The sequence below is a fragment of the Haematobia irritans genome, chromosome 2, assembly GCF_050003625.1.
Source record: "Haematobia irritans isolate KBUSLIRL chromosome 2, ASM5000362v1, whole genome shotgun sequence".
In the NCBI taxonomy this organism is placed as follows: Eukaryota; Metazoa; Arthropoda; class Insecta; order Diptera; family Muscidae; genus Haematobia; species Haematobia irritans.
The window spans coordinates 220,314,540-220,339,093 of record NC_134398.1 but is presented as its reverse complement, the minus strand read 5'-3'; the positions used below and the strand labels follow the sequence as shown (position 1 = coordinate 220,339,093).

Sequence of the window (24,554 nt, the reverse complement as noted above, 5' to 3'; positions counted from 1 at the left end):
TTTAAACTATGTTTTTGGCCACACACAAAAAAATCTTAGTTATGACTTGCATAGCCAACCACTACAATAGAATTCAACTTCCTTATGACTTTATTTGTTTATTTAAAAGATAAATATCTTAATAACCATATTTTTTCTATACAACTATTTTTATATGCCATAGAAAAAAGTTCTTATTTAACATCCATATGCTTGTTTATTTTCTTGCAGGTAAGTCTTCGAAAGTCCTCATGACTCTTGCTACTCTTAAGTAAAAGTTCTCATAAATAGAGGTGTGGGTAAAGTTTTTCGTACAATTATACACTTAAGTTGAGAAAACTTTATGGAAAAGTTCAAGTGTTCTAGGGTTATACAGTGACATACAATAAAAACATAATTGAATAAAATGGCAATTGAATTTATAAATGCAAAAAAAAGATTCACATAAATTTTCTTCAGGAAAAGAGTCTCACAGACACTATTTTCGAGAAAAAAAAAAAACTTGAAAATACTATTTTTAAAAAACTTTACAAACATTTTCTTCAGACAAAAATGTCCTAGAATTTGTTTCCAGGAAAAAAGTTTTCCATACAATTTTAAGAAAAAACTCATAGGCATTTTATTCAAGGAAATGTTTAAAAGCAACGTTTTTCGTTAAGAAAAAAAATCTCACACACGCTTTTTACAGAAAGACAGTCTCACAAACGTTTTTTTTCATACACAAAGTCTCACCGACACTTTTTTCATGAAAAAGTCTCACAAACATATTTAATAAAAAATAATAAAGGGCCACGGAAACTTTTTCAGGAAAAAAGTCTCACATTTTATGGCAAAAATGTCGCACTTGTTGCAAAAAAAAATGTCTCACAGACTCTTTGTGTCTGAAAATAAGTCTCACATGCACTTTTTTAGGTAAAAAGTCTCGCAGACACTTAGTTCTTGATAAACGTCTCACAAAATGTCTCGCAGACATTTTTCAAAAATTTTCAAAGAATTTTTTTTTCAGAAAAAAAGTCTTACAAATATATTTTTCAGGATAAAAGTCTCCCAGACACTTTTGCAGAAAAAAGTCTCAGCGGCACTTTTTTTAGAAAAAGGTATCACAGACACTCTTTCCAAGGAAAATCTCACCGACACCTTTTTTTAGAAAAAAAGTCTTACAAATATATTTTTCAGGATAAAAGTATCTCAGACGCTTTTGCAGAAGAAAGTCTCAGCGGCACTTTTTTTAGAAAAAGATCTCACAGACCCTCTTTCCAAGCAAAATCTCACCGACACCTTTTTCAGAAAAAAGTCTTACAAATATATTTTTCAGGATAAAAGTCTCCCAGACACTTTTGCAGAAGAAAGTCTCAGCGGCACTTTTTTTTAGAAAAAGGTCTCACAGACACTCTTTCCAAGAAAAAGGTCTCACCGACATCTTTTTTTTCAGGAAAAATGTTTCACAGACATAGTTTTTTAGGGAAAAAAGTCTCGCAGACATTTTTCAAAAATTTTCAAAAGTCTCACAGTAAAGTATCAGGAAAAAAGTCTCGCAGACATTTTTCTAAAATTTTCAAAGACATTTTTTTTAGGAAAAAAAGTCTCACAAATATATTTTTCAGGATAAAAGTCTCTCAGACACTTTTGCTGAAGAAAGTTTCACAGGCACTTTTTTTCAGAAGACAGGTCTCATAGACACTCTTTCAAAGAAGAAGTCTCAGTTACACTTTTTTCAGGAAAAAAGTCTTGCAGACATTTTTTTTCAGAAAAAAAAGTCTTATAGAATAACTTTTCAGGAAAAATATATCATAAAAACTTTTTGCAAGAAAATGTCTCACTGACAGTTTTTCAGGAAAAAGTCTCACAGAAAAGTATGAAAAAAGTCTCGCAGACATTTTTCTAAAATTCTCAAAGACATTTTTTAGGAAAAAAAGTATCACAGATATATTTTTGAGAATAAAAGTCTCCCAGACACTTTTGCCGAAGAAAGTCTCACATGTACTTTTTTTTTCAGAAGAAAGGTCTCACAGACACTCTTTCAAAGAAGAAGTCTCACCTACACTTTTTTTCAGGAAAAAAGTCTTGCAGACATTTTTTTTTTTTCAGAAAAAAAGTCTTATAGAAAAACTTTTCAGGAAAAATATATCATAAAAAATTTTTTAAAGAAAATGTCTCACTGACAGTTTTTCAGGAAAAAGTCTCACAGAAAAGCATGAGGAAAAGTCTCACAGAAAAGCATCAGGAAAAGTCTCGCAGACATTTTTCTAAAATTTTCAAAGACATTTTTTTTTTTGGAAAAAGTCTCACAAATATATTTTTCAGGATAAAAATTTTCAAAGAAATTTTTTTCAGAAAAAAAGTCTTACATATATATTTTTCAGGAAAAAAGTCTCCTAGACACTTTTACAGAAAAAAATGTCAGCGGCACTTTTTTTTAGAAAAAGGTCTCACAGACACTCTTTCCAAGCAAAATCTCACCTACATTTTTTTTCAGGAAAAAAGTCTTATAGAAAAACTTTTCAAAAAAATATATCATGAAAACTTTTTTCAAGAAAATGTCTCACTTACAGTTTTTCAGGAAAAGGTCTCACAGAAAAGTATCAGGAAAAAAGTCTCTTAGACATTTTTCAAAAATTTTCAAATACATTTTTTTTTGTGGAAAAAAAGTCTCACAAATATATTTTTCAGAATAAAAGTCTCCCAGACAAAGGAAAAGTCTCGCAGACATTTTTCTAAAATTTTCAAAGACATTTTTTTAGGAAAAAAAGTCTCACAAATATATTTTTCTGCATAAAACTCTCCCAGTCACTTTTGCTGAAGAAACTTTTTAAGGATACATTCTCACTGCAACTATTTTCAGGGAAGAATTCTCACAGACACTTTTTTTCTGGGAAATAGTCTCACAGCCACTTTTTTCCAGAAAAAGTCACAGACACTTTCTTCAAGAAAAAGCTTCACTGACCCTTTTCCAAAAAAAAGATCGCAGACACTTTTTTTGGAAAAAAATTGCAGAGACCATTTTTTCAGAAAAAGGTCTCACATGGACTTTTTTGCTGGGAAGAAGTCAAACTGACACTTTTTTCAGGAAAAATTATCACAGGAACTATTTTCAGGGAAGAAGTCTCACAGCCACTTTTTTACGGAAAAAGTCACATACTTTTTCAAGAAAATGTTTCACTGACACTTTTTCAGGAAAAAAGTCGCGCAGACACCTTTTTCACAAAAAAGTCTCACAGACACTTTTTTCATAAAAAGGTCTCAACTGAACTTTTTGCTGAGAAGAAGCCAAACTGACACTTTTCTCTCCTAGGCACTTTCTCCAAAAAACAAAACTTTTTTCACAAACACTTTCTTCAAGAAAAAGTCTCAATGACCCTTTTTCCAGAACATAAAAAATCTCGCAGACACTTTTTTCTGGAAAAAAATGCGGTGACACTTTGTTCGGAAAAAGGTCTCACATGGACTTTTATGCTGGGAAGAAGTCACACAGACAATTTTTTTCAGGAAGCATTATCACAGGAACTATTTTCAGGGAAGAAGTCTCACAGCCACTTTTTTACGGCAAAAGTCACACATACTTTCTTCAAGAAAATGTCTCACTGACACTTTTTCAGGAAAAAGTCTCTTCCCAGGAAAAAAGTCTCGCAGGCAGTTTTTTTTTTCACAAAAAAGTCTTGCAGATACTTTTTTCACAAAAAAGGTCTCAAATGAACTTTTTGCTGAGAAGAAGTCACACTGATATTTTTCTCTCCCAGGCACTTTCTCCAGAAAAAAACTATTTCCAGGAAAAGTCTCAAAGACACCTTTTTCAGGAAAAAAGTCTCGCAGACTCTTTTTTCAGAAAAAAGTTTCACAAGAACTGTTTTCAGGGAACAAGTCTCTTTGACGCCTTTTCAGTAAAAACTCTCGAAAATTCGAAGATAGACTCATGGACACTTTTTTCCTGAGAAAAATCACATAACTTTCTTCACGAAAACGTCTCACAGAAACTTTTTTCAGGAAAGGTCACTTTTTTCAGGCAAATAGTATCACAGACACCTTTTCTCGAAATCTCGCGGGCAGTTCTTCAGAAAAAAGTCTCACCGACGCTTTTTCAAGAAAAAGTCTCACCGCCGCTTTTTCAAGAAAATAGTCTCATAGACACCTTTTCAAGAAACAAGTCCCCAGACACTTTTTTCTGGAGAAACGTCCCACAGTCTCTCAGACACTTTTTTTGAGGAAAAAGTGTCACAAGAACTTTTTCCGGGAAAAATGTCACTGACACTATCAGGAAAATTCTCAAAAGAACTTTATTTACACAGAAAAAAATTTCACGAAAATTTTTTCAATTAAAATTTTAATTTAATTTTAAAAAATATTCAATTAAAAATTTAATTAATTCAACAAATTTTTTAATTGAAACAAAAATCAATCACAAAAATTAATAGTATCAATTAATTTTTTAATTGACCTTCAATTAATTTTTTAATTGATTTCTGCGATTGAAGACATTTCAATTAAAAAATTAATTGGATCAATTAAGTTCGTGATTGAATCAGAAAAAAAATTTTTGTGTGTAGGGAAGAAGTCGCATTGACATTTTTTCAGGCACTTTTTTCAAGAAAAAAGTCTCACACACACCTTTTAAGGAAAAATTTCCTCCAGATATTTTCAATAGAAACGTCCCACAGTCTCATAGTCACTTTTTTCAAGAAAAACGCTTTACAGACACTTTTTTTTAAGCAAAAAGCTTCACATATACTTTTTACAGAACAAATTTTGTCATCAAAAAAGACACAAGGACACTTTCTCAGGGGAAAAGGTTTAAGGACATTTTTTAGAACGCAGACATTTTTTCAAAAAACATGTCTCATAACATAGACAATTTTGTAAGGGAAAAAGACTCAAGGACACTTTTTTTCAGGAAAAAGTCTAACAGACATATTTTTGATGAAGCAAGTATCCCAGACATATTTATCAGGAAAAAATTCTCACGTGCACATTATGCAGGAAATAAAGTTTCACTTTTTCAACAAATAAGTCTCACTCTCACTTTTTTGAGGGAAAAAGCCTCGCATACATTTTTCAGGAAAGAGATCTCACAGACATATTTCTGATGAAAAAAGTATCGCAGAAATATTTCTGTGGATAAATTTCTCTTGGACCCATTTGTCAGGAAAAAAGTTGCACTTTTTCAAACATTTTTAAGGGAAAAAGTTCCACAGACACAATAAAAAAAATTCACAGACACTTTTTTCAAGAAAAAGTGTCACAGACACTTTTTTCAAGAAAAAGTGTCACAGACACTTTTTTCAAGAAAAAGTGTCACACTTTTTTCAAGAAAAAGTGTCACAGGCCCTTTTATTCAAGGAAAAAAAAACGGGGCTTCGAGACTTTTTTCAAGAAAAAGTTCTCACACTTTTTTTCTGGAAAACCTGCACAAACACATATTTGAAGAAAGTGTCACAGACACTTTTTTCAAGAAAACGTGTCACAGACACTTTTTTCAAGAAAAAGTGTCACAGACACTTCTTTTACGAAAAAGTCTCACAGACACTTTTTTCAAGAAAAAGTGTCACAGGCCCTTTTATTCAAGGAAAAAAACGGGGCTTCGAGACTTTTTTCAAGAAAAAGGTCTCACACTTTTTTTTCTGGAAAACCTTTTTTTTCTGGAAAACCTTTGAAGCCTGCACAAACACATATTTGAAGAAAGTGTCACAGACACTTTTTTCAAGAAAAAGTGTCACAGGCCCTTTTATTCAAGGAAAAAACGGGGCTTCGAGACTTTTTCCAAGAAAAAGGTCTCACAGTTTTTTTCTGGAAAACCTGCACAAACACATATTTGAAGAAACACGCCTCACAGAATCTTTTCCATAGTTCACTTTTTCCTCTTATTCTACTCGTCTAATAGTAGCAGATTACATCCCGTCTATGCAAATCAACTCTGTTTGGGCAACAAACTGAATTTCCCATATTAAAAAAAAAAACGCTTTGAGATGATTTATGGATTATGGTATGTGACTTCCAACCCTCCCGCACTTGGATCTCATAATACTTATTTCCCTTTGAAATTTTTTTCTCAAATCCTAGCCACTGTTCATCATTTACATCTATATCTCTAAGGAAGTATTTCATAAATACAACTTTTGAGAATGTTATTTCGTAAAACTTTATTTTGAGAGATCAACAGTAACTGAAGTTGCACCTTTTGCACTGGGTAATGCTGCTATTGCAGTTGTTCATTAAAATTACAAAGCAAAAAAAAACTATGCAAAGAAACCAAACTGAATTCTATTAAATAAATTTAGGGCTTCGAGGGGGGGCAGATACTAGCAACAAGGGCATGGGAATACATTGCACAAATACCCAAAGAGAAATTAAATATCTGCAACGAATTAAAACAAGTACATTTTACTTGTATTTAGTTATTTATTTTTGTTTCCCTTTGCTTATTATACCAACTTTAAAGTGAACGTTTAAGGGTAAGTTTCACACATACTTAGGTAGTGGAAATCATATTAAAATAAAAAAAAACAGACTGTATAAAGCAACAAACCCATACATATGCAATAGATCTTTGATTAAAGGTGAGTGAATACACATTCAATCGTTTGAAGAGTATCTGACGTAAATTCTCTTCTTATAATCTCTTTGAGATTCTATACGAATGCTTCATATCCAAGTGTGTGTGTGTAGGTGTGTTGGGGTTTGGGTACATGAACGTAAATCCTTATGCTTATATATGTTTTGTGAGTATATCCACTTGTAAGTTGCATCAGTTGGTTTTTCAATGTACAAATATCTCTCTCTCCCCACAAATAATCAACGCTGAAAAAGAAATGAAAGCTTAAGAGGATAAGATGTGTGGGATGACAGACAAAAACAACAAACGTATGATTTTTACTGAATTAAATGTGTGGAGTTATGTTCGTATGCGTCTGTGTGACAAGAAAAGATGAAAAAGAAATTTTGTTTTCTTAATTAAATGGAGAATTTTTTTTGCATAAGCAAACAAATTTCTTAAAGGAATAAATTTCAGTGCTTTGGCAATAGAATACTACAAAGCAGTAAACATTTTCTTTTTATCATAATTGGATAGTTGGAAATGTTGTGTGTTAAATTTCATGGTGATGAAAAAACATGCTTATTAATTAAGCAATCTTTTAAGGATATTTATATGATAATAACTCAATCCTTCTCAAATAAAAATTTCCAAGTGCCATATGCAAAGTTTCAATAAATCAGTTCAATGATCTCTGAAGTATTGTATGCATGTCTTAAGAAACAGGTTTATATCCTCTTCACACACAGATGGTAAATACAAGTTTTTAACAGTAGTAGCATTTCTTGGAGTTGCAAAACCTCTCTAAATAAATAAAACAATAAATAACTTAAAGTTTGACAACATTTTCTATAGAAATAACATTTTGTGAAAAATTTCTATAGAAATAAAATGTTGAGACAATTTTCTATAGAAAAACAAATTTGACAAAATTTTCTATAGAAATAAAATTTAAAAAAAATTTCTATAGAAAGTAACAGTAGTAGCATTTCTTGGAGTTGCAAAACCTCTCTACATAAATAAAACAATAAATAACTTAAAGATTGACAAAATTTTCTATAGAAATAACATTTTGAGAAACATTTCTATAGAAATTAAATGTTGAGACAATTTTCTATAGAAAAACAAATTTGACAAAATTTTCTATAGAAATAAAATGTAAAAAAAAAATTTCTATAGAAAGTAAATTTTGAAAAAAATTTCTATAGAAATAAAATTTTTATGAACATTTTCTATAGAAATAAATTTTGTAAGAAAAATTTTCTAAAGAAAAAAAATGTTGAGAAAATTTTCTAAAGAAAAAAAATGTTGAGAAAATCTTTTATAGATAAAAATTTTTGACAAAATTTTCTATAGAAATAAAATTTTGAAAACTTTTCTATAAAAATACAATTTTGGGAAAGTTTTCTATAGCAAAAAAAATGTTGACAAAATGTTCTATAGAATAAAAATTTTGAAAACAATTTCTATTGAAATAAAATTTTTAAGGAAATTTTCTATAGAAATAGATTTTTGAAGAAAATTTTTCTATAGAAACAAATTTTTGAGAAAATCTTTTATAGAAATAATATTGTGACAAAATATTCTAGAGAAATAACATTTTAACAAAATTTTTTATAGAAGAAAAATTTTGTTAAAATTTTTTATAGGATTAAAATTTTGACGAAATTTTTTATAGAAAAAAATTGTGAGAAAACTTTTTATAGAAATAAAATTTTAACAAAATTTTCTATAGAACTAAAATTTTGACAAAATGTTCTATAAAAGAAAAAAATTAACAAAATTTTCTATAGAATTCAATTTTTGATAACATTTTCTATAGAAATACAATTTTGCTAAAATTCTCTATAGAAATAAAATTTTGACTATAGAAATAGAAATTTTATAGAAATAAAATTTGGACAAAATTTCCTATAGAAAAAATTGTGAGAAAATCTTCTATAGAAATAAAATTTAGAGAAAATTTTCTATAGAAATAAAATTTAGAGAAATTTTTTTATAGAAATTAAATATTGAGGAAATTTTCTATAGAGATAAAATTTTGACAAAATTTTCTATAAAAACAAAATTTTGACAAAACGTTCTATAAAAATAAAATGTTGACAAAATTTTCTATAAAAAAAATTTGGATACAATTCTCTATAGAAATAACATTTTGAAAATTTTTTTCTATAGAAATACATTTTTTAAGAAAAATTTTCTATATAAATAAATTTTTTAAGAAAAATTTTCTATAGCAAAAATTGTGAGAAATATTTCTATGAGAATTAAATTTTGAGAAAATCTTTATAGAAATAAAATAGTGAGAAATTTTTCTATAGAAATAAAAAGCCCGATAGTTCAGGCTCACTTAGACTACTCAATCCATTGTGATACCACAGCGGTGAACTTCTCTCTTATCACTAAGTGCTGCCCGATTCGATGTTTGTTCAACGACAAGGGACCTCCTTTTTATAGCCGAGTCCGAACGACGTTTCACATTGCAGTGAACCCACTTATAGAAGCTTTGAAACACTCAGAAATGTCACCAGCATTACTGAGAGGGGATAATCCAACGCTGAAAAACTTTTTGGTGTTTTGGTTGAATAAAATTTTGACAAAATTTTCTACAGAAATAAAATTTTGACAAATTTTTCTATAGAAAAAAATTTTTGAGAAAATTTTCTTAGAAATAAAATTTTAAAAAAATTGTCTATAGAAATCAAATTTCTACAAAAATTTTCTACAAAGTTAAGAACTAAAATTTGAGAAAATTTTTTATAGAAATAAAAGAGAAAATTTCTTATAGAAATAATATTTTGGAGACATTTCGGAAAATTCGGACAAAGTTTTCTTGAGAAATAAAATTAGGAGAAAATTTTCTATGGAAATACAATTTTGAGAATATCTTCTATGGAAATAAAATTTTGACAACATTTTCGACAGACAAAACATTGTGAGATAAATTTTTGACATAAAATGTTGAAAAAATTTTCTATAGATATAAAATTTTGACAAAAAAAACCAAAAAATTTGTACAAAATTTTCCAAAAAAAAAAAAAAAAAATCATAAATTTTTCTATAAAAATAAAATTTCGAGAAAATTATCTATAGAAATACAATTTTGACAAAATTTTCTATAGAAATACAATTTTGACAAAATTTTCTATAGAATCAAAATTTTGGAAAAATTTTCTATAGACACAAAATTTTGCCAAAAATTTTTTATTGAAATAAAATTTTGACAAAATGTTTTATAGCTATATATAAAATTTTTTAAAGAAATATATAGAAATTAAATTTTTGCAAAATTTGTCTATAAAAATAAAATTTTGACAAAATTTTATATAGAAATAATTTTTTTTAGAAAAATAATCAGAAAAATTTTATATAGAAAAAAATTGCGAGAAATCTTTCTATAAGAATTAATTTCTAAAAAAAATTTTATGGAAATAAAATTGAGAGAAAATTTCCTATAGAAATAATATTTTGACAAAATTTCCTATAGAAATAAACTGTTGACAAAATTTTCTATAGAAATAAAATTCTAAGAAAATTTTCTATAGAAATACAATTTTGACAAAATGTTTTATAAAAATAAAATTTTGACACAATTTGCTATAGAAATAAATTTTTGATAAAATTTTCTATAGATTCGATGTTAGCTTAATGATAGCCGAGTTTAACGGCGTTTCACATTGTACTTAGAGAAGCTTCGAAACACTCAGAAATGTCAACAGCATTACTGAGTGGAGATAATCCACCGCTGAAAAACTTTTTGGTGCTTTGGTCGAATAAAATTTTGACAAAATTTTCTATAGAAATAAAATTTTGACAAAATTTTTTATAGAAATAAAATTATGACAAAATTTTCTATAGAAATAAAATTTTGACAAAATTTTCTATAGAAATAAAATTTTGACAAAATTTCCTATAGAAAGAAAATTTTGAGAAAATTTTCTACAGAAATTAAATGTTGGCAAAATTTTCTTCAGAAATAAAATTTTGACAAAATTTTCTATAGAAATAAAATTTTTACAAAATTTTCTATAGAAAATTTTGAAAAACTTTTCTATAGAAATAAAATTTTGACAAAATTTTTCTATAGAAATAAAAATTTTTAAAAACTTTTCTATAGAAATACAATTTTGACAAAAATTTCTATAGAAATAAAATTTTGACAAAAATTTTCTATAGAAATAAAATTTTGACAAAGTCTTCTATAGAAATAAAATGTTGGCAAAATTTTCTATGGAAATAAAATTTCGACAAAATTGTCTATAGAAATAAAATTTTGACAAAATTTTCTACAGAAATAAAATTTTGACAAAATTTTCTTTAAAAATAAAATTTGGAAAAATTGTCTATAGAAATAAAATTTTGACAAAATGTTTTATAGAAATATATAGAATTTTTATAGAAATACAATTTTGAGAAAATTTTCTATAAAAATAAAATTTTGACAAAATTTTATATAGATTTTTTTTTTTTAAGAAAAGTTTTATAAAAACAAAAAATTGTGCGAAAATTTCGTATAGAAATAATATTTTGGGAAATTTTTCTATTGAAACAAAATTTTCAGAAAATTCTGACAAAATTTTCTAAAGAAATAAAATTTCGAGAAACTTTTCTGTAGAAAAAAAATATGAAAACATTTTCTGCAGAAATAAAATTTTTGACCAAATTTCCTATAAGAATAAAATTTTGACAAAATTTTCTACAGAAATAAAATGATGACAAAAAAAGAAAATTTTTATGAAAATCTATTTTTGTATCGAAAATTTTGTCAAAAATGTATTTCTATAGAAAATTTTCTCAAAATTTTATTTCTACAGAAAAATTTGTCTAATTCTTTTATTTTTATAGAAAATTTTAGAAATAAAAATTTTTCCATAGAAATAAAATTTTGCTATTGCAGTTGTTCATTAAAATAACAAAGAAACAAACGTTGCAAAGAAACCAAACTGAATTCTGTTAAATAAAATTGGACATGCGGTAGAGATTCCAGACACTAGGGCATGCGAATATTTTGAACAAATGAAATGTTGACAAAATGTTTTATAGAAATAAAATTTTGCCAAATTTTCTATAGAAGTTCAATTTTTAACAAAATTTTCTATAGAAATAAAATTTGGACAAAATTTTTTATAGAAATAAAGTTTTGGCCAAATTTTCTATAGAAATGCAATTTTTAACATCATTGTCTATAGAAATAAAATTTTGACAAAATTTTTTTATAGAAATAAAGTTTTGGCCAAATTTTCTATAGAAATTCAATTTTTAACAAAATTTTCTATAGAAATAAAATTTTGAATTTTTTTTTTTATAGAAATAAAGTTTTGGTCAAATTTTCTATAGAAATTCAATTTTTAACAAAATTTTCTATAGAAATAAAATTTTGACAAAATTTTTTTATGCAAATAAAGTTTTGGCCAAATTTTCTATAGAAATTCAAATTTTAAAGTTTTAAAGTTTTGGCCAAATTATCTGTAGAAATTCAATTTTTAACAAAATTTTCTATAGAATTAAAATTTGAACAAAATTTTTTATAGAAATAAAGTTTAGGCCAAATTTTCTATAGAAATTCAATTTTTAACAAAATTTTCTATAGAAATTAAATTTGGACAAAATGTACTATAGAAATTTTGTACTATATAAAATTTTGACAAAATTTTTTATAGAAATAAAGTTTTGGCCAAATTATCTGTAGAAATTCAATTTTTAACAAAATTTTCTATAAAAATAAAATTTTGACAAAATTTTTTATAGAAATAAAGTTTTGGCCAAATTTTCTATAGAAATTCAATTTTTAACAAAATTTTCTATAGAAATTAAATTTGGACAAAATGTACTATAGAAATTTTGTACTATATAAAATTTTGACAAAATTTTTTACAGAAATAAAGTTTTGGCCAAATTATCTGTAGAAATTCAATTTTTAACAAAATTTTCTATAGAAATAAAATTTTGACAAAATTTTTTATAGAAATAAAGTTTTGGCCAAATTTTCTATAGAAATTCAATTTTTAACAAAATTTTCTATAGAAATTAAATTTGGACAAAATGTACTATAGAAATTTTGTACTATATAAAATTTTGACAACATTTTTTATAGAAATAAAGTTTTGGCCAAATTATCTGTAGAAATTCAATTTTTAACAAAATTTTCTATAGAAATAAAATTTTGACAAAATTTTTTATAGAAATAAAGTTTTGGCCAAATTTTCTATAGAAATTCAATTTTTAACAAAATTGTCTATAGAAATAAAATTTTAACAAAATTTTTTTATAGAAATAAAGTTTTGGCCAAATTTTCTATAGAAATGCAATTTTTAACAAAATTGTCTATAGAAATAAAATTTGGACAAATTTTTTTATAGAAATAAAGTTTTGGCCAAATTTTCTATAGAAATTCAATTTTTAACAAAATTTTCTATAGAAATAAAATTTTGACAAAATTTTTTATTGAAATAAAGTTTTGGCCAAATTTTCTATAGAAATACAATTTTTAACAAAATTTTCTATAGAAATAAAATTTTTACAAAATATTTTTTATAGAAATAAAGTTTTGGCCAAATTTTCTATAGAAATTCAAATTTTAACAAAATTTTCTATAGAAATAAAATTTTGACAAAATTTTTTATTGAAATAAAGTTTTGGCCAAATTTTCTGTAGAAATTCAATTTTTAACAAAATTTTCTATAGAAATAAAATTTTGACAAAATTTTTTATTGAAATAAAGTTTTGACCAAATTTTCTATAGAAATTCAATTTTTAATAAAATTTTCTAAAGAAATAAAATTTGGACAAAATTTTTTATAGAAATAAAGTTTTGGCCAAATTTTCTATAGAAATGCAATTTTTAACAAAATTTTCTATAGAAATTTTGACAAATTTTTTTATTGAAATTAAGTTTTGGCCAAATTTTCTAGAAATTCAATTTTTAACAAAATTTTCTATAGAAACTAAATTTGAACAAAATTTTTTATAGAATTAAAGTTTTGGCCAAATTTTCTATAGAAATTCAATTTTTAACAAAATTTTCTATAGAAATTAAATTTGGACAAAATGTTCTATAGGAATAAATTTTTCATTACATTTTCTATTTAAATAAAATTTTGTTAAATTTTCTATAGAAATAAAATTTTGCCAAAACTTTCGTAAGAAATAGAATTTTAAGAAAATTTTGTGGAGAAATAAAATTTGAAGACAAAATGTTAAAACCATTTCCTGATTTTTAATTATAAGAAGATTAAAACGATTTATTTGCAACAGATATATTTTTCATATTTTTAGGCGGAACACTTATCCCCAGAGAACATAGTGACACAAAAGGAAAAATTCTTCACAAATCTAGTATTCGATTGGTAAACTCGATTACTCGTTAAGACACCGATCATATCCGCAATCTTAAAGGTTTTTGAGATCAAACGTATAAAAATTTTAACATTACCAATGAATGTAATTCAAATGTGGCACAATATGATGAAAATATGGCACAAAAATTATAAAACGTATAGCACTTAGTGGCACTAAAGTATCACCACTTGAAAAAAGTGGCACAACGTTAGTACTGATCCGGACTCGATATGGAGGGATTCCCATATGTTCTTGTCCATGACGAACATTTTTGCTTAACGAGAGGCTAGTTAAAATCCACTGTCTCTGTTTCTTGCGAATAAAAAGGAGGCTTTCTATGAGGACCATAATTAAATTATTTTGAAAAATGACAAGAAGTTATCAAATTAAAGCCTTAAAATGCATAAATAAATAATGGTGTATAAATATTTTGGCAAAATATTCACAATTTTTCTCAATCTCACTTCTTTCATATAAAATATATGGCCATATTAGTCTTCAATCAATTTGGCACAAACTTATCATGATAATCTGGATAATTTCCACAATATCTTTAGCTTTATCAATTATTCACTATTTTACAAAAATAAAAGGCAATATTGAATAAATTATAATCATCATGTTTTGCATCCTATATATTGTGGGTCCTAATTTTACTTTATTTTGTTACAAAAACAAAAAAAAAACTGTATACCAAACAAATACCCACATAAATAAATCCAAGTGATATAGGAATACAATCAAATTTTGTTTATTCTACGATTACAATGAACCAGCATTTCTAATATAAATCCCATATACATAGAGGTTTTCTACATGAAATAATATTTAATGAAATTTATTTGTAAAACGTTGTTGTATGTAAATAAACCACAATTGGACTCTCATAAAAATTTCATTCAATAAATAATAATAGAAAAATTCAAATACCCTACAAATTTCAATAAAGTGAAAGTTTCTAAATTATTTTTTAAATTGTAATACAATAGGTATACAATTAAAAATTTAAAAAAGAAATAATTTTTAAAGAATATTTTTTTCTTACTAACCTAAAAAATTCACATCAATTTTTTACAACGTGGATCTTTCTTTTGTTGCAGGATTTTTCGGTTGCATCTTTAACGCATCCAGGTATGTAAGCTTTTTTTTATTCTTTTGATCAGTTTCATTGCAACATGTGTATGTAGTAAAACGAATTTTTCAACCATGACATACATTTTGGCTATTTTTTTGTGGTTTCCTTTATTTTCCTGTTTATATTACATTCCCCTTCATTTTCACCCAACCCAACTAAGTTTGATTTTTTTTGTTGGTTTGTTTGCAATAATCATTTGGTCTGTGGAAATGACAAAAGTAAATTGCGAATATATACAAGACAATCAAATGAAATTGATGAAATAAAACAAGGACATTTGCAAGAAATTCCTCTGAAAAAAAAATGAGCAGATGTGAGTACAAAATACTCGTATAATTCGACAGATAGTAGAAACCCTGTTAGTGGAAGTGGCCATTAAAGGATAGGGATATCTTTTTTTTTCAGTTTCTTATATATTCTAATCTTAAGACCCTATACAATCTATTACAGTTTAGATTTTTTCCAAAATAGATTTTTTCCACTAATAGAAAAAGTTTCGTTATATTAACAAAATGTGTCGTTAAAAGTGAGCCAATGAAACAAATTCGTTAATACAAAGAAATTTTTTGTTATAATTACGAATTTTCTATTAACCAACGTACCGTTTCGTACTATTAACGAATATTTTCATTGTTTTTCGTTGGCTCAATTTTAATGATTTTTGTTTTTGTGTATGGTACGAATTATGGCCTTCAAAGGATGGCCATCACACACTGTACAAAAGTGGCTCTGCGCTATTTTGGCCCATTCCCGTCTTGTGATGATCGAAACTTCGATTTTTTTTGTCAACTTTACTCTCCAAAATTCCTCAAGATCAAAACTCCTACACACAAAGAAAATTTCATTAAAATTGAGCCAACGAAAAAATTCCATTGATATAACGAAATATTTACATTAATACAATGAAAATATTCGTTAATAGTACGAAACGTTACATTGATTAACAGAAAATTCGTAATACAAACTAAATTTTTCGTTGTATTAAAGAATTTGTTTCATTGGCTCACTTTTAATGACACATTTCGTTAATATAACGAAACTTTTTCTACCAGTTCATGGATTGATATCTGGAGATATTATTGACACTAGAAATGAAGCCAGGTACCTCAATTTTAGCCATTCTTGGCTAAAGCGTTCTGAGTGCAATGGTGCTGACTCCTATTGGAATGACCATAGTCTGCGGCTTAATTTTTGTCTGCCCAATATTGTCTTTAGGCCATTATCGCCATAATAGTTAGCATTTATCGGCCATTATACGGCGACCCACACAACACCCACATTACCATAGGCGGAGCTTTTAGCCAATTGAATATTGACAACATTTTCTATAAAAAAAAATTGACAAAATTTTCTATAAAAATCTAATTTTGATAAAATTTTCTATGAAAATAAACTTTTGACAAAATTTTTTATAAAAATAACATATTGACAAAATCTTCTATAAAAATAAAATTTTGACAAAATTTTCTATAAAAATAAAATTTTGACAAAATTTTCTATAGAAATAATATATTGACTAAATTTTCTATAGAAATAAAATTCTTACAATTTTTTTTACTAAAATAAAATATTGAGAAAATTTGCTATAAAAACAAAACTTTGACAAAATTTTCTATACAAACAAAATTTTGACGAAATTTTTTATAAAAATAAAATTTTGAGAAAATTTTCTATAAAAACAAAACTTTAATAAAATGTCATATAAAAACAAAATTTTGATAACATTTTCTATAAAAACAAAATGTTGATAAAATTTTTTATAAAAACAAAATTTTTATAAAATTAGCTATAAAAACTAAATTTTGAAAAATTTTTCTATAAAAATAAAATTTAGAAGAAAATTTTTACAGAAATGAAATATTGAGAAAATTTTCTTTTTACTAAAATTTTCTATAAATATTAAGTTTTAACACAATGTTCTATAAATATACAATTTTGACAAAATGTTCTATAAAATTAAAATGTTGACAAAATTTTGTCATAAAAATACTATTTTGACAAATTTTCTAAAGAAATAAAATTTTGTCAAAAATTTTTTATAGAAATAAAATTCTGTAAAAAATTTCTATAGAAATAAAATTTTGACAAAATTTTCTATAAAAATAAGATTTTGATAAAATTTTCTATAGAAATAAAATTGTGACAATTTCTTTACAAAAATAAAATATTGAGAAAATTTCCTTTAAAAACAAAACCTTGATAAAACTTTCTATAAATAAACTTTTGACAAAATTTTTTATAAAAATAACATATTGAAAAAATCTTCTATAAAAATAAAACTTTGACATTATTTTCTATAAAAATAAAATTTTGACAAAATTTTTCTATAGAAATAACATTTTCTATAGAAATCAAATTCTGACAAATTTTTTTACAAAAATAAAATATTGAGAAAATTTGCTATAAAAACAAAACTTTGATAAAATTTTCTATAAAAACAAAATTTTGACAAAATTTTGTATAAAAATAAAATTTTGACAAAATTTTCTATTAAAACAAAACTTTGATAAAATTTCCTATAAAAACATAATTTTAATAACATTTTCTATAAATCAAAATGTTGATAAAATTTTTTATAAAAACAAAATTTGTATAAAATTTGTTATAAAAACTAAATTTTGAGAAAATTTTCTATAAAAATAAAATTTGAAGAAAATTTTTACAAAAATGAAATATTGAGAAAATTTTCTATTTAATTTAAATTTTAATAAAATGTTTTATAAATATTAGATTTAAAAAAATGTTCTATAAATATACAATTTTAACAAAATTTTCTATAAAATGAAAAAGTTTACAAAATTTTTTATAAAAATTAATGTTTTGACAAAATTTTCTATAAACTCAAATATTAAGAAAATAATATATAAAAACAAAACTTTGATAAAATTTTCTATAAAAACAAAATTTTGACGAAATTTTGCATACAAACAAAATTTTGAGAAAATTTTCTATAAAAATAAAATTTCCAAGAAATTTTTTACAAAAATGAAATATTGAGAACATTTTCTATTTAATTTAAATTTTAATAAAATGTTCTATAAATATTAAGTTTTAACAAAATGTTCTATAAATATGCAATTTTAACAAAATTTTCTACAAAAAAATGTTGACAAAATTTTTTATAAAAATAATATTTTGACAAATGACATTACTATCAAAATAAAATGTTGGCACGATTTTCTTTAGAAATAAAATTTTGACAAAACTTTCTATAGAAATAAAATTTTGACAAAATTTTCTATAGAAATAAAATATTGAAAACATTTTCTATAGAAATAAAATATTGACATCATTTTCTATAAAAATAACATTTTGAAAAAATTTTCTATAAAAAAAAAATTTGGAGAAAATTTTCTACAAATATGAAATTTTAACAAAATTTTCTATAAATATAAAGTTTTACCACAATGTTCTAAAATGTTGACAAAATTTTTTATAAAAATAATATTTTAACAAATGACATTACTATCAAAATAAAATTTTGACATAATTTTCTATAAAAATAAAATTTTGACAAAATTTTCTATAGAAATAAAATTTTGACAAAATTTTCTACAAATATGAAATTTTAACAAAATTTTCTATAAATATAAAGTTTTACCACAATGTTCTAAAATTTTGACCTTTTTTTTTAAATAAAATTTTGACAAAATTTTTTATAGAAATAAAATTTTGACAAAATTTTCTATAAAAATAAAATTTTGAAAAAAAATCGTATAAAAATAAAATATTGAAACAATTTTTTACAAATATGAAATTTTAACAAAATTTTCTTTAAATATAAAGTTTTAAAACAATGTTCTAAAATGTTGACAAAATTTTTTATAAAAGTAATATTTTAACAAATGACATTACTATCAAAATAAAATTTTGACAAAAATTTCTATAGAAATAAAATTTTGACAACATTTTCTATAGAAATAAAATTTTGAAAACATTTTCTATAAAAATTAAATTTTGAGAAAATATAAATACAAAGTTTTACCACAATGTTGTAAAAATGTAACGATTTTTTTTAATAAAATTTTGACAAAATTTTCTATAGAAATAAAATGTTGACAAAATTTTCTATAGAAATAAAATTTTGACAAAATTTTCTATAGAAATAAAATATTAACAACATTTTCTATAAAAATAAAATTTTGAAAAAAATTTCCTATAAAAATAAAATTTTTAGAAAATTTTCTACAAATATGAAATTTTCTTTAAATATAAAGTTTTAACACAATGTTCTAAAATGTTGACAAGATTTTCTTTAGAAATAAAATTTTGACAAAATTTTCTATAGAAATAAACTTTTGACAAAATTTTCTATAGAAATAAAATTTTGAGAAAATTTTCTACAAATATGCAATTTTAACAAAATTTTCTATAAATATAAAGTTCAAACACAATGTTCTAAAATGTTGACAAAATTTTTTATAAAAATAATATTTTAACAAATGACATTACTATCAAAATATAAATAGAATTTTGACGAAAATTTCTATGGAAATAAAATTTTGAAAACAATTTCTACAAATATGAAATTTTAAAAAAATTTTCTATAAATATAAAGTTTTAGAACAATGTTCTAAAATGTTGAAAATTTTTTTAAATAAAATTTTGACGAAATTTTCTATAGAAATAAAATTTTGACAACATTTTCTATAGAAATAAAATTTTGACAAAATTTTCAATAAAAATAAAATTTTGAAAACATTTTTCATCAAAATAAAATTTTAAGAAAATTTTCTACAAATATGAAATTTTAACAAATTTTTCTATCAAAATAAAATTTTAACAAAATTTTTCTATCAAAATAAAATTTTTACAAAATTTTTCTATCAAAATAAAATTTTTACAAAATTTTCTATAGAAATGAAATATTGACAAAACTTTCTGTAGAAATTAAATTTTGACCAAATTTTCTATAGCAATAAAATATGTTTTAGAAAAAAAAACGGAGATAAATTAAATGTTGGCAAAATTTACTATAGTACTAAGAATAAACTTTGACAGAATAAGACTTTTTTGTTTGGTAGTTTTTTTTTTTTTTTTGTGGTAAAATTTGCTCCAAATTTTTGGTAGATTACTTTTCATAGTAGCCCAGTTTCCAAGGGCTCAGAAAAAAATGTAGAGTATCCAACTTTACGACAAACTTAGTACATCGAATTTTCTCTGCACGAGCAGAGACATTCTAAATGATTTAAAAAACACACAAAACGAATACCACAACACAAACACAAAACATTCAATGTTTATTTGTTAGGTGAATTGTTGTTCTTTTTGTGTGCTCTTTTTCTCTTCCCTTAATAATCTTTTGTGGTGAATATTGGAGATGTGAAGTAGATGTGTGTGTGCAAGTATCTTTATTGACAATTACATACTTATCGGATTAATCCAAGCACACTCGCACACACACACACATGCCAATAGAAACCAACAAAAGTCACGAATAAAATGATTCGATAGCATAAGGATGTAAATCCCTTTCCCTTTGAGACATTTTACAATATCCCTTTTGTTCGAATACCTGAATAATTCACACACAATTACACTTATCCCTTGTTCTCTTTGGTCTTTCTCTCTCCTTGATATGTAAACATGCACATATACTCGTATGGAAACCCAAATTGTCACGTGATATTGTAGATATTTGTGGTAGCAATTGTGGCAATGATAAAATGAATGGGGTGACAGAAATTGAGCAATTCCGTTATGTTGACATCTACTTACATATGTCAATGGGGGGGTCAAGTGGTTTTATGAGACCCGTATGAATTGTAAGGTATCTCAGATGGATGTCGTAAGAAACATCATAATTGTTTTAAATAAAGAAATAGAGGCATTATAATAAATTTCAATTTAATTCGAATTTTTATATTAAAAATAATTTAATTTGTATGTAGTTTCAATTTTGATTATTGGGGACGCCACAATTAGTAATGCGGCATGGAGCTACATCATCTGTTCTCCATGCCGCATTACAAATTGTGGCGTCCCCAATAATCAAAATTGAAACTACATACAAATTAAATTATTTTTAATATAAAAATTCGAATTAAATTGAAATTTATTATAATGCCTCTATTTCTTTATCATCAGAAAAAACAGTACAAAAGAAATTCTTTATCACACAATCTTTTGTATATTCACTTTTTATACCTCCCTCACAGGTCATAAATTTTGCAAGTGGTTTCCTTAAGTGTTTACACCCGCATGTCCTTAAGTGTCCTAGATGGACGATGGAATATTCGTTTTTTTTACGATTTCCCTGTTTTTGTCCCTTTTAAATATTAAAAATTAAAGAAAAATCCACGTGTGTTTGCACGTATACGTGTCTTGGACTTTCTTAAGAACATTCATAATGGTTTGAAGCTAAAGAGTTAGAGAATATTTTGAAGCTTCTTTTAGTCTTTGGTATGAAACGTTAATGTATTTATGGTGTTACGGATGGCATCGTAAAAAAACATTATTACATGTCTCTCGTTGGAATTGAACATGACCCTGGAATTAATTATTACATTTTAACATATTCCCCTCACCGAAAACCACCAAAATTTATACAAAGTTTAGAGAGGCATATGGTTTAGCTCAAACACACACACATAAACAAACCTGAAGTGTGTGTAAGTGAAGATTATTTCACCCAACGGCAGTAATTTATCAATTTACGAGGATTAATTTTTGGTGATTATTTTGAAGCATACCTTAGGGGGCTTGTCCATAAAGCCGTTTGCAGATACAATTTGTATCTCTTGTTAAGGTAAATGAAGGTGAAGCATGTGAATAATTAACAAGTGGAATTCACACATGAGGTAGTTATCCAATGCAGTAAATATTATTATAATTTTTTTTGCGGGATTTAGATAAATTTTGGCCTATGTGCACTCAAAAAAAGTTTACTTGGATCCAAAGATTTTGACCTTCCTTTAAGGACTTTGGTCTTGATTCCGAGCCAAAGATGCGGGTTCTTTAAAATAAGAAAAATTTTTTGTGACCTAACTGGCTTTAAATCTAGCAGCTATAAAATTAAAATTAGGATACACATCTCATTTATCGAATTTTCATTCTATTTTACCGGTATATTAATATAGCTTATTCAATATTTAATTCGGCTAATGCACTAGGGTGCAACACAATGTTAGTAAAAAAAAAATATGGGAAACATTTAAATCTGAAGCAACTTTAAGGAAACTTATCAAAAGTTTCTTTATGATTTATCGCTCGATATATATGTATTAGAAGTTTAGGAAAATTAGAGTCATTTTTACAAATTTTCGACTAAACAGTGGCGATTTAACAAGGAAAATGTTGGTATTTTGAGCATTTCTGTCGAAATCAGAAAAACATATATATGGGAGCTATATCTAAATCTGAACCGATTTCAACCAAATTGGGCAGGCAGGCATAGCTACAATGCTAATTCTACTCCCTGTGCACAATTTCAACTAAATCGGAGTAAAAAATTGGCCTCTGTGGTCATATGAGTGCAAATCGGACGGAAGCTATATATGGGAGCTATATCTAAATCTGAACGGATTTCAATCAAATTTGGCACGCATAGCTACAATGCTAAATCTACTCCCTGTGCAAAATTTCAACCAAATTGGCCCAAAACTCTGGCTTTTAGTACCATATTAGTCCATATCGGGCAAAAGATATATATGGGAGCTATATCTAAATCTGAACCGATTTCTTCCAAAATCAATTCTGACCCAAATTAGGAACATGTGCCAAATTTGAAAGCGATTGGACTTAAATTGCGACCTAGACTTTGATCACAAAAATGTATTCACAGACAGACGGACGGACATGGTTATATCGACTCAGGGACCGACCCTGAGCATTATTGCCAAAGACACCATGTGTCTATCTCGCCTCCTTCTGGGTGTTACAAACTTATGCACTAACTTATAATACCCTGTTCCACAGTATGGCGCAGGGTATAATTAGGTGCCAACAACAAAGGTTTTCGACCTATATATTCTTAGTTTTTAAAGAAATTTTTTTAAAATTTTTAGTTTCAATGGAAAATTTGTCAAAAATTTTATTCCTATAGAACATTTTCAGAAAGTTTTACTTCTATAGAAAATATTCTCAAAAATTTGATTGTTATTGAAAATTTTCTCAAAAATTTTATATATATAGAAAATTTCGAAAAATTTTATCTGTATAGAAAATTTTCGGAAAATTTTATTTCTATCGAAATTTTTCAGAAAATTTTATTTCTATAGAAAATGTTCTGAAAATTTTATTTCTGTGCAAAATTTCTGTAGACAATTTTATGAAAATTTTATTTTTGTGGAAAATTTTCGGAAAGTTGTATTTCTATAAAACATTTTCAGAAAATTTTGTGAAAAATTTATTTCTATAGAAAATTTTCGGAAAATTTTATTTTTATAGAACATTTTCTGCAAGTTTTAGGTTAGGTTAGATGGCAGCCCGATGTATTAAGCTCACTTAGACTATTCAGTCAATTGTGGTACCACATTGGTGAACTTCTCTCTTATCACTGAGTGCTGCCCGATTCCATGTTAAGCTCAATGACAAAGAACCTCCTTTTTTTAGCCGAGTCTGAACAGCGTTCCACATTGCAGTGAAACCACTTAGAAAAGCTTTGAAACCCTCAGAAATGTCTCCAGCATTACTGAGGCGGGATAATCCACCGCTGAACAAATTTTTGGTGTTCGGTCGAAGCAGGAAAATTTCGGAAAATTTTCTGATAATTTTATTTGTATAGAAAGTTTTCGGAAAATTTTTCAGAAAATTTTATTTCTATAGAAAATCTTCTGAAAATGTTATTTCTGTGCAAAATTTTCTATAGAAACTTGTTTTTCTGTAGACAATTTTATGAAAATTTTATTTCTATGGAAAATTCTCGGAAGATTGTATTTCTATGAAACATTTTCGGAAAATTTTGTGAAAAATTTATTTCTATAGAAAATTTTCGGAAAATTTTATTTCCATAGAAAATTTTCTGAAAATTTTATTTTTATAGAAAATTTTTTAAAAAATTTTATTTCTATAGAAAATTTTCTGCAAGTTTTAGGTTAGGTTAGATGGCAGCCCGAAAACATTTTCGGAAAATTTTGTGAAAAATTTATTTCTATAGAAAATTTTCGGAAAATTTTATTTCCATACAAAAATTTTCGGAAAATTTTATTTCCATAGAAAATTTTCTGAAAATTTTATTTTTATAGAACATTTTCTGCAAGTTTTAGGTTAGGTTAGATGGCAGCCCGATGTATCAAGCTCACTTAGACTATTCAGTCAATTGTGGTACCACATTGGTGAATTTCTCTCTTATCACTAAATACTGCCCGATTCCATGTTAAGCTCAATGACAAGGCACCTCCTTTTTTAGCTGAGTCCGAACGGCGTTCCACATTGCAGTGAAACCACTTAGAGAAGCTTTGAAACCCTCAGAAATGTTACCAGCATTACTGAGGTGGGATAATCCACCGCTGAAAAACTTCTTGGGGTTCGGTCGAAGCAGGAATCAAACCCACGACATTGTGTATGCAAGGCGAGCATGCAAACCATTGCACCACGGTGGCTGCAAGTTTTAGTTCCATAGAAATTTTTTTTTGGAAA

The 24,554-nt window shown here is 25.5% G+C and overlaps 1 protein-coding gene across 3 annotated transcripts in view; it reads left to right on the top strand.

The window, feature by feature from the left end:
• haf (leucine-rich repeat and fibronectin type-III domain-containing protein hattifattener) overlaps positions 1-24,554 on the top strand; it is a 481,095-nt gene that overhangs the window by 248,404 nt on the left and 208,137 nt on the right. For all 3 annotated transcript variants that reach the window (XR_012719793.1, XM_075297480.1, XM_075297482.1), the window contains exon 4: positions 14,941-14,971. The gene's annotated coding sequence lies outside the window, so the exon portion shown is untranslated. The remainder of the gene's footprint in view (positions 1-14,940; positions 14,972-24,554) is intronic.